This window comes from Triticum urartu, chromosome 4A (genome assembly GCF_056163025.1).
Source record: "Triticum urartu cultivar PI428250 chromosome 4A, HENAU_Tu73, whole genome shotgun sequence".
NCBI classification, from domain to species: Eukaryota; Viridiplantae; Streptophyta; class Magnoliopsida; order Poales; family Poaceae; genus Triticum; species Triticum urartu.
The window spans coordinates 450,380,192-450,392,342 of record NC_141876.1 but is presented as its reverse complement, the minus strand read 5'-3'; the positions used below and the strand labels follow the sequence as shown (position 1 = coordinate 450,392,342).

The 12,151-nt window shown below is 45.5% G+C and overlaps 1 protein-coding gene across 1 annotated transcript in view; it reads left to right on the top strand.

Annotated features, from left to right (window-relative positions):
• LOC125554806 (uncharacterized) overlaps positions 1 to 12,151 on the top strand; it is a 48,273-nt gene that overhangs the window by 6,440 nt on the left and 29,682 nt on the right. The gene's annotated exons all lie outside the window — the stretch shown is intronic.

Sequence of the window (12,151 nt, the reverse complement as noted above, 5' to 3'; positions counted from 1 at the left end):
CTTTTTACTCCTCAGTCCCTTAGTCGCTCTGGTGAGGCATCCTGACGTAGAGTTTTGACTCTTCTCTTCTCAAATTTCACTAAAAAAAATTTAGGATCACGTGGGTATCTTGGAATCATTCCGATGGTTTTGTGATGAGAACATTGTTCTTGGTGCCTCCTGACATTTAGGGGTTGTGGCAGTGTCCCGAGGAGTTGAGCTCCGAGGTGTTGTCGTCACAATTTTATCGTTGCAATTCTGGAATACCTAAGTTTCGCCGACATCGAAAATCTCTTTTATGCAGTTGTTGGTGAGATAACCTCGACGCCACCCAGTACTGGGGCAGGAGTTCGGGAGTATCGCCATAACTCGTATAACGGATGCTTTTCGAAGGTTGAGGTAAATGATTTCCGAAGGTTTCTTGGTTATGTGTTGAAGGATGGATACAGCTGGATGTAGGATTTGCTTTCTTTGGGTGAGATATTATGCTTCCCCTGTATCCCCAACACATGATTGCATAACCGGAAAGTTTTGGGAGTTTCATAGGTGGGAATTCATGTAGCTCTAGTATTTCCTCCGCGGATATTTGGTTTGTGATTGGGTAATCCTCACCAAGTATTTGTTCTTGTCCGTACCTTGTTGTTTTATTCCTCTACCTCTATCTAAGTGTCTTCTCAATTTATGGAAGTGTGACCATTTCAATTGGAATGCATTCATTCATTTTGTGCGGATGTTAATACTATATGTTGCAATTTCAATCCATTTGATTCAGCTTGAATATATGTCTGTCAAGATGCTAACGGATGTCACCCTCTTCAGGATGGCTCCTCCAACACGTCAGAATCCTGAACCGCCACCACCACCTCCACCTCCGGAGGCATGGCAAGCTGTGATGGCCGCTACCAATGCCAACACGCAGCTGATCATGCAAATTTTGCAAGAGCGCAACCAAGGCCATGGCAACAATCAGAATCAGTTTGCTACACTCAACGAGTTCCTCGCAAACCAGCCAAAGACTTTCAGTAACTGTGTCAAGGAAACAGACGTTGATGATTGGCTTGTGGATATCTGCAAGCATTTCGAGTGCGGCAACGTCAGGCCTGAGGACTTTGTCAAGTTTGCTTCGTTCCAACTCAAAGACCAAGCTGCAGAATGGTATCAGCAAAACAAAGATTCCAGAGGAGGTCGTGTGAGTACCTGGGATGAATTCCGTCAAGACTTCAAAGCTCACCGCATTCCTCAGAGTGTTGTTGAGAGCAAGCATGAGGAATTCCGCAACCTGAAGCAAGGCAGCTTGTCTGTTTACAAGTATAACATCATGTTCCAGAAGCTTGCTCGCTTCGCTAAGCAAGACGTCCCTGACGAGAAGAGCATGATTTATCAGTTCAGAGGTGGCCTCAGAGAAGATCTCCAACTAGCTCTTGTGCTCTTTGAACTGCAGAAGTACAATGAGTTTTACAATATGGCACTGAAACAAGAGACTGCTCAGCTCAAGTGCGATGCTTCCAAGAAACGAGTCAGGGATGCAATTCCTCTTCCTCAACTCAAGTGGCAACTAAGCAGCAAAAGTATTGGTTGCCTTCTCCTTCTCCGTTCCGTCACCTTATCAGCAGAAGAGCAAAGGTGGCAATGGATCTTCCCACCCACCCAACCCAGGCTTTCAGAACAAGACTTCGTCTCATGCTCCAAGATCAAGTGCTCTGTATCACCGTCCACTCTCGGAGGTCATGTGCAACAAGTGTCAGCAGAAGGGTCACTATGCCAACAAATGCTTCAATCAGAGGCGTCTTCCTCCTCCTCCTCCTGTGAGATCTGCTAGCACCGCAATGGTCAAGCATAACCCCAAGTCTGCAAAGGTTAACTTGATAAACACAGCTCAGGCAGAGGACTCGTCAGATGTGATAATGGGTAACCTTCCTGTTAACGATATTCCTGCTAAAGTTCTTTTTGACACTGGTGCATCGCATTGTTTCATCTCGAGACCATTTGCATTTAAGCATGAGTTGCCTTTCCAAGTTTTGCCTAGACAGTTATCAGTTGTTTATCCGGGTAAATTCATGAATGCAACCTCTATGACCCCGGATGTTACTATCACGTTGGGCGACTATAAGTTTCTATCCTCTCCAGTGGTTCTTGGTAACTCGGATATTGATCGTATTCTCAGAATGGATTGGCTTTCTAAGCACAAGGCTCGGCTTGATTGTGCTGCCAGGCAGATTCAATTGACACATTCGTCTGAGGATGTAATCGTCTTTGCCGCTTGTGATGATACCATTCGACTGCTTTCTCTCAACGAGAAGGGCGAGCTGGATGCCATTTCTCAGATTCTAGTCATTTGTGAATATCAAGACGTCTTTCTAGAAGAGCTTCCAGGAATGCCTCCGCACCGGCCAGTTGAATTCGTCATCGATCTTGAGCCTGGCACAGAAGCTGTTTGCAAACGTCCTTACAAGCTTGGCCCTGAAGAGTTGAAGGAGCTGAAGAAACAACTCGATATTCAAGAGCGTATGGGTCTCATCCAACCAAGTTCTTCTCCATGGGGTTGTGGTGTTCTTTTCGTCAAGAAGAAGGATGGAACAGACCGACTTTGTGTCGACTACCGTCCATTGAACAAGAAGACCATAAAGAACAAGTACCCACTTCCCAACATCAACGAGCTGTTTGAACAACTCAAAGGTGCTCAAGTATTCTCCAAGCTTGACCTCCGCATGGGCTATCATCAGATTCACATTCGTGAAGAAGATATCCCCAAGACAGCATTCAGAACAAGCTATGGTTCATATGAATACACTGTCATGTCTTTCGGCCTTGTCAATGCACCTCCAACATTCTCTCGCATGATGAATTTCATCTTCAACGCCTACACAAATGACTTCGTCTTGGTCTACCTCGATGAAATTTTGGTCTTTTCCAAGAACAAGGAGGATCATGCCAAGCACTTGAGATTGGTGCTGTATAAACTCAAAGAACATCAGTTCTATGCGAAGTTTTCAAAGTGCGAGTTTTGGCTCGACGAGGTTCTCTACCTTGGGCATATCATCTCCGCCAAGGGCATAGCTGTTAATCCTGAGAAGGTGTCTGCAATTGTGAATTGGGAACTGCCTCAGAACGTGAAGCAACTCCGCAGCTTCCTTGGGCTCGCAAGCTATTGTCGAAGGTTCGTTGAGAACTTCTCTGAGATCGCGAAGCCTCTTTCCAACCTTCTCCAGAAGCATGTGAAGTATGTCTGGTCACCTGAATGTGACATCACTTTCAACACCCTGAAAGAGAAGTTAGTCACTGCTCCAGTTCTGACTCCTCCTAATGAATCCAAACCGTTCGAGGTTTTTTATGATGCTTCCCTTCAAGGTCTTGGTGCAGTGTTGATGCAAGAGAAGAAAGTTGTGGCCTATACCTCTCGCCAGTTGAAGCCCAACGAAAAGAACTACCCCACTCATGACCTCGAGTTGGCGACAGTTGTCCATGCTCTTTTAACATGGAGACATCTCTTATTGGGAAGAAAAGTGGACATCTTCACTGATCATAAGAGTCTCAAGTACAACTTCACTCAACCAAACCTCAACCTCAGGCAGACTTGTTGGGACCCAATTATCATAGACTCTGTTTTTTATGATGCTTCCCTTCCGAGTATTGAATATACTCCAGGCAAGGCCAATGTAATTGCTGACGCATTGAGCAGGAAGGCTTACTGCAACAGTCTGATTGTCAAGCCTTACCAACCCGAGCTTTGTGAAGCTTTCCGCAAACTCAATCTCCAAGTTGTTCCTCAAGGATTCCTTGCCAACCTCCAAGTATCTCCTACTCTGGAAGATCGGATTCGCGAGGCTCAACTTCTTGATGCTATGGTGAAGAAGGTGAAGATTGGGATTGCCAAGAGTCAACACAAGTACAAGTTCTATTGTCTTGATGATAAGGACACTCTATTCTTCGAGGATCACATTGTTGTGCCTAAAGGTGACCTTCGTAAAGTCATTATGAACGAGGCTCATAATTCACTCCTCTCTATTCATCCTGGAAGTACAAAGATGTACCAGGACCTCAAGTAGTCATATTGGTGGACTCGAATGAAGCGCGAGATTGCTTAGTTTGTGAATGAATGTGATGTCTGCAGAAGAGTGAAAGCAGAACACCAACGACCAGCTGGTCTCCTCCAACCTCTTGCCATTCCAGAATGGAAGTTTGACCATATTGAGATGGACTTCGTGACTGGATTTCCAAAGTCCAAGCATGGCAATGATGCTATCTTTGTTGTCATCGACAAACTCACTAAAGTGGCTCATTTTCTTCCTATCAAAGAGTCTATCATAGCAGCTTAGTTGGAAGAGCTATATACCTCCAGGATTGTCTCTCTGCACGGCATTCCGCAGTTGATATCTTCAGACCGTGGCAGCATCTTCACATCTAAGTTCTGGGATTCTTTTCAGAAGGCCATGGGCACCAACATTCGCTTCAGCACAGCTTTTCATCCTCAAACCAGTGGCCAAGTCGAGCGAGTAAATCAAATTCTTTAAGATATGCTCAGGGCTTGCATCATCTCCTTCAGTATGAAGTGGGAAGATTGTCTTCCATATGCCGAGTTCTCCTACAACAACAGCTTCCAAGCGAGTTCGCGCAAGGCCCCATTCAAGATTCTCTATGTCAGAAAGTGTCGTACTCCTCTTAACTGGTTAGAGACTGGTGAACGTCAACATCTTGGAAATGACTTGATCACAGAGGCAGAAGAAATGTGCAAAGTCATTCGTGAAAATCTCAAAGCCGCGCAATCGCGCCAGAAGAGTTACTATGATAGCAAGCATCGTGACTTGGCTTTCGAGATCGGAGACCATGTCTACCTCCGTGTCTCTCCTATGAAAGGTACTCATCGCTTCGGTATCAAAGGGAAGCTTGCCCCTAGATACGTGGGTCCTGTCAAGATCATTGGCAAAACAGGCGATCTCGCCTATCAACTTGAGCTTCCCTCCAACTTTGCAAACGTGCACGACATGTTTCACGTGTCTCAGCTTCGCAAGTGTTTCAAGACTCCTGACCGCACCGTCGACTTCGAAGAGATTGATCTCCAAGAAGACCTGTCTTATCATGAGCACCCAGTTGCTATTCTTGAAGAAACTGAGCGCAAGACTCGCAACAAGTCTATCAAATTCCTGAAAGTCAAGTGGTCACATCATTCCGACCGTGAAGCCACCTGGGAACGCGAGGATCACCTCCGTTCTGAGTACCCGGAGTTTTTCCAGTCCTAGATCTCAGGACGAGATCCTTTCGTAGTGGTGGAGTGTTGTAACACCCCGTATGTAACGTGCCATATTTGTATTCCAACTCTTGCCGTTTCCGGCACTAAGTTATGATATTTCCTCGTTGTCAGGTTTTTGTCTTCTTCTGCTTTTGTCTTTGTCATGCATCTCATATCATGTCATCATGTGCATTGCATTTGCATACGTGTTCGTCTCATGCACCCGAGCTTTTTCCCCGTTGTCTGTTTTGTATTCCGGCGCTCCTATGTCCTCCGGTGTCCCTTTCTACCTCTTTTCGTGTGCGGGTATTAAACGTTCTCGGATTGGACCTAGACTTGCCATGCGGCCTTGGTTTACTACTGGTAGACCACCTGTCAAGTTTCGAGCCATTTGGACTTCGTTTGATACTCCAACGGTTAACCGAGGGACCGAAAAGGCTCCTTGTGTGTTGCAGCCCAACACCCCTCCAAAGTGGCCCAAAACCCACCTAAACCCCTTCCATCATCTAGGTCGTTCGATCACGATCGCGTGGCCGCAAACCGTGCTCAATTTGAAGCCTCCTAGCTCCTCCTACCTATAAATATAGCCTCTCCCCCGAAATTCCGGATCTTTTCCCCCCAAACCCTAGCTCCCCGCTCCTCCGCCGCGCCGGACACGTCCGGAGCGGACCGGACGCGTCCGCCGCTGCCGTCTCTGCCAACCGCAGCACGCCAAGTGTCCCAGCTGGCCTCCCACCGCCGCGGCCCGCCGCAGCCCGTGGTTGGCCCTCCCGCCGCCTGTGGTCGGCCCTCCCGCAGCCCGACCGGGCCCCGAAGCCCATCGCCTCTCCTCCGCCCGCGCGCCTCCCATCTCCTCCCACGCCGGCGAAGAACCCCGCCGCCACCGCGCCGACCACCGCCGCCATCCGCTCCTCGCCGCACCGACGCGAGCTGCCCCGCCTCCGACCTCCTCCGGCTGCCTACGACCTCACCGGCGCCGCCCCGCACCTCCTCCGGCCGGCCACCGCGTCCCCGCAACTCCGGCAAGCTCCATCGGTAACTCTGGTGAAAAGTGAACACGGCAAGCGCCTCGAAGTCCGCACCGCTACAGTGCCCGGCCCGATCCGGATCTGGATCTAAAAAACCCTAGCGGTTGACTTTTTTCCCTCTCCTCCAGATATTTTTGCATATTTTCATCATGTCATAACTCATCATCCGTGGCTCCATTTCGGGTGCGTAGCATATCGAAATGTTCGTCTCGACGAGTACTTCATTTCATCTCATTGCATCATGTTCATTTGAGCTCATCTTGATGCCCTAAATGTTGTTGGAAGAGTGCTAGTTTCTGTTAGTTCCAGATTCATATTAGTAATTGGACATTTGTCATTTTTGCTATGATTAACGTGTGCCTCCTATGAATTTGAGCCATACATGTGTTTTGAAGTATGCCATGCCATCTTTACAGGGGTGTATGCCATGTATTTTTGTGATCTCTGTGGTAACTAGCACAAGCATGCAAAGTAGTCCTTGTAATGTTGCTGATTTCAGGGACTTTGAAATATTCGAAGTCTTTGTCGTGTCAATATTTTTATGCCATGTATTCATGTTGCTACCGAGTGATCCGTGCCTCTTTTGAGCATGATCGGTAAGGATGTTTTGTAGATATGATTGTGCTCTATCCATCCATGTCTTTGTTTGCAGTTATGGAGCACCCTAGCTTGAGTCAATCGAGCTCTACTTTTGCTATAAAATGTTCCTGGCAGAATGTTTACATGTTAAGCATTTTTGCCGAGCTTGTTGTAGTTGATCCATACATGCTTTGTTGTTGTTGTTCTTGCCATGTTTAGCTTCTATGCTATGTCTACTTGCTGGGTGTATGCTGAGTTTATCATGCCATGCTTGGTGGTGAGTGCATCGAGCTCGTAAACATGCCTACTTGATATCTGTTTTGCCATGTTCCAGTTTTCTACTAAGTCTGAATCTGTTAACGATAATTGCTATGTTCACATGGTTGCCATTGTATTTTCTGATCCCTTTTGGCTTATGGTCACTAAGGGACTTTTGTTGTATGCTTTGAGTAGATTCATGCCATGCCTTACTTTGCCATGATATGTTCTTGTAGCATGTTGTTATCTTGCTCTAAACATTGCTTCCTGATGTTAAATTCCTGACTTGGTGTTATTTTCACTAAGTCTGTAACCTGATATCTTTTGCACTTTTGCCATGCTTGTTTGAACCTGCTATTGAGTGAATTAGCCATAGCTCAGTGTTCATCTTTTCTCAAGCATCTTGAGTGGATCCCTTCCATGTATTTTGTTGCTATGTTAGAGTGCTGTAGCATGTTGTTCTTGATGCATTTAGATGGCCTCGTGCTGTTAATCGCAGCTTTGTGCCATATTTGTTTTGCTTGCCATTTCCAAACCGTGCATCCGATTCCGGTGATCTTTATATCAATTTCGAACAAAATCAACTCATATTTCTAGTGGCACTCTTGGTTTTCCAAGTTGAGTCTAGGTTCAATCATTCCTTTCCGAAACATACATATGCATCTCATATCACATCCCGCATATCATGTCATGTTTTGCATCATGTTGTTTGTGCATTGCACGTGGTTGATTGTGTCTCCCTTTGCTTGTGTTATTGCTTTGGGTAGAGCCGGGAGACGAGTACGTGATCAAGGAGCCCGTTGAGTACGTTTACGAGGATCAAGCGAACGTCAACTCGGAGAACTTTCTAGGCAAGATGACCATACCCTCAAAATCACTTCTATCTTTGCTTGCTAGATGCTCGCTCTTTTGCTATGCCTATGCTACGATACCTACCTCTTGCTTATCATGCCTCCCATATTGCCATGTAAAACCTATAACCCACCTTGTCCTAGCAAACCGTTGTTTGGCTATGTTACCGCTTTGCTCAACCCCTCTTATAGCGTTGCTAGTTGCAGGTGAAGATTGGAGTTTGTTCCTTGTTGGAACATGTTATTGTTGGGATATCATTATTATATCTTGTCTACTTTAATGCATCTATTCACTTGGTAAAGGGTGGAAGGCTCGGCCTTATGCCTGGTGTTTTGTTCCACTCTTGCCGCCCTAGTTTCCGTCATACCGGTGTTATGTTCCTTGATTTTGCGTTCCTTACACGGTTGGGTTATAATGGAACCCCTTGACAGTTCGCGTTGAATAAAACTCCTCCAGCAAGGCCCAACCTTGGTTTTACCATTCACCACCTAGCCTTTTTCCCTTGGGTTACGCGGACTCAAGGGTCATCTTTATTTTAAGCCCCCTGGGCCAGTGCTTCTCTAAGTGTTGGTCCAACCTGAGCGATGTTCGGGGCTACCAGGGGCAACTCAGGGCTGGCCTACCTGACGTCTGGCTCATCCGATGTGCCCCGAGAACGAGATATGTGCAGCTCCTATCGGGATTTGTCGGCACATTCGGGTGGCTTTGCTGGTTTGGTTTTACCATTGTCGAGATGTCTTGTAACCGGGATTCCGAATCTAATCGGATTGTCTTGGGAGAAGGAATATCCTTCATTGATCGTGAGAGCTTGTGATGGGCTAAGTTGGGACACCCCTGCAGGGATTTGAAATTTCAAAAGCCGTGCCCGCGGTTATGCGCAGATGGGAATTTGTTAATGTCCGGTTGTAGAAAACCTGAACCTTAACTTAATTAAAATGAGTCAACTGAGTGTGTGGCCGTGATGGTCTCTTTTCGGTGGAGTTCGGGAAGAGAACACGGTCTCGTGTTATGCTTGAACGTAGGTTGTTCTAGGATCACTTCTTGATCATAGTTCTTCGACCGTGCCTTTGCCTTCTCTTCTCGCTCTCTTTTGCATATGTTAGCCACCATATATGCTAGTCGCTTGCTGCAGCTCCACATCATACCTTTTACCCTTCCTATAAGCTTAAATAGTCTTGATCATGAGGGTGTGAGATTGCTGAGTCCCCGTGACTCACAGATTACTCCAAAACCAGATGCAGGGACCGATGATACCGCTCCAGGTGATTCTACTGAGCTCAAGTGGGAGTTCGATGAGGACTCAGGACGATACTATGTTTCCTTTCCAGACGATCACTAGTGGTGCCCAGTTGGGGCGATCGGGGACTTTGTCGCATTTGGGGTTGTTCTTTATTCTGGTTCCGTAATCGGACCTTGATTGTATCTGGATGATTGTAATGATTTTTATGCTATTGTGTGACGTGGCGAGTGTAAGCCAACTATGTATCTCTTTTCCTTTATTCATTACATGGGTTGTTGTGAAGATTACCTCACTTGCGACATTGCTTACAATGCGGTTCTGCCTCTAAGTCATGCTTCGACACGTGGGAGATATAGCCGCATCGTGGGTGTTACACTGAAGTGTGGTTCAGTGAGATGATCAGCAACCAACAATGTCTAGTAGCGAGTAGGATTATAATTTTTTTCTCGAATACGCACAAACATGCCGTTACATTTTGGATTACAATGCTTTGCACCCCACCTCCACCACCACACTCACCTATAAAGTGGACTACTCACTCTCGACCCACCTTGTCAATGCCCCAAAGAAGGGGTCCAAATCTCCTATTAATAGGCCCGCCTGCCTCCATACTTGAGCCTCGGTGATCATCCTATTTATCACATGACGTACCGATGGTGGGGATCATAATATATTACCATAAAAATGCCTGCATCTGCATGCGCAGCACGAACTGACTAGGGGCTTGTTTGGATTACCGTTTTGCTTTTAAATACACTTGCAAAGAATACACGTCTCAGCCCGCCGTTTCGCTTCCATCCGAAAATGGCTCAGCGGCCGGTACGATACACGTCTAAGTTAAACACCTCCGTATTGAATTACACCGATTCCAAGCACGGCCTAGAGGCCTTTCCTGATATGCATGAGGTTTGGCAAGGATGGTTTTGGGATAGCAAAACAATCATCATGTTGGTACTTTGGATGCCCCTGGTGCGAAGAGAGAGACCACACATTTTTTTTCTTTTCGAAAATAGGAGACATCCCTTGGAGAGAGACCACACATGGAATCCTAGTGGGTTAACATGCAAAGTTTTCATAAAAAGGACCACGAATAGCATCACTAGGCATGTGCGGTGAACATGTAACTGCGAGAGACATATACTACAAGGAATGCAGTTATCCAGCAACTGAGCTAAAAAAACGGCAGAGATCAATAAATGGGAGGTTCTAGTGGGTATAGTACAACATAAATCTGTAGTGGTGCACATTAATACTCCAATAAAATTAGGGCAGCCATGAATCTACTAGTACCACAGTACTGCGCACACAGTAATTACACGGAATCGTGTCGGTATCAGGATCAGGATCAGAATCAGAACCAGAATCCGTGACTCTGCAGTAGTATCTTTTTGCCCAGGCAGTAAATTTGGGGAAAGTGAGATTGGTCGACCGATGAACTAACAAACCAACCAACCGATCGGTCAATAATCAAGGTTTACCTCCCAGCAGGACGTGAATGTTGGTCCGGGCAGATCTGCGGTAAAGATCTCCGTTGGAGGGGAGAAATAAACAGAAAGAAGACTACTGCTGACTATGAGCCGCGCCCACCCGAAATCGCCACAAGTAGCACAGAAACTAAATCCCCCACTTCAACGGTGTAGCCAAAAGCCCAAAACCGTGGATTCACCTCGCCGTCCTCGCCAAACCGTGAATGATTTTGTAGGGATAAACTTTCTTTTGCCATGTTATTTTGAGAATACATGATTGCTTAGTTAGTATGCTTCAAGTATTATTATTTGTATGTCAATATTAAACTTTTGTCTTGAATCTCTCGGATCTGAATATTCATGCCACAACAAAGAAAATTACATTGAGAATTATGCTAAGTAGTATTCCACGTCAAAAATTCTGTTTTTGTCATTTACGTACTCGAGAATGAGCAGGAATTAAGCTTGGGGATGCTTGATACGTCTCCAACGTATCTATAATTTTTTATTGTTTCATGCTATTATATTATCTATTTAGGATGTTTAATGAGCTTTATTATACACTTTTATATTACTAGTACAAATGCTCATGCGTTGCAACGGGCTAAAAATATCATAAAACCTGCTCCGTGTGATAGTACGCGTCATTTCTTATATCCAATTCTGATAAACATCGATATTAAGTTTACAATGTTATCGCTTTTCAGAATATGACCGTGGATGTAAAGAAGCCACCTTAACATCTTTCATCTAATAGAAGAGTAGTGGTTTATGGAGTAGTCTAGTACTCGTTTTATTTTTTAGTTCTCGAAAAACACAAATATTTCTTCATTTTAAAATAATTAAAGAATTTTGAAATTTTTAATATTTTTATTATAATTGAAACATGTTTTGGAGATCAACATTTTTTAAACACATGGAATAGTGGTGCATTGTCTAATCATGATGTTTGTTTCTTTTTTAGTTTTAGTGTCCCAGTAGCCAATCAGTATGAATTTGTGAGGGACCCAAATAAAGTCAAATTCGAACTTAAAAATTTTCAGCACCAATCCAGCAAGTGTGCATAGGTTGGAGGTTTTTACCAGTCCGTGAAGATCAACTAAGTGAGATGGAGATTTTTTCCCTGTCTGTGAAGATCCAACCTGCACCATTTATTAGTTATGGAAAAGGAAAACAATTACTCCCTTCTTCCCAAAATAAATGTCTTAATCTTAGTACAACTTTATATTAACTCTAATACAAAGTTAAAACAATTATTTTTGGACGGAGGGAGTACCATTCAAGGTGGCCCCTAGCTAGCTAACAAGTTGGGTTGTCGGCTGATTACACACGTTCTCTCCGATGTTTTGCTTCGTCAGTTTTTGTTCCGCGAGTACCCACCCCATTGCTAAGTCACTTATCCATTCCCCACCCTGATACCACACGACCTCCCATGCGATGGATGCGCCGCCGCTGCCTCCTGCGCCCGCCGGATCCCTCGCTCCCCAAAAGCTCCACCACCGCCGGGACACCCACGCTCCCC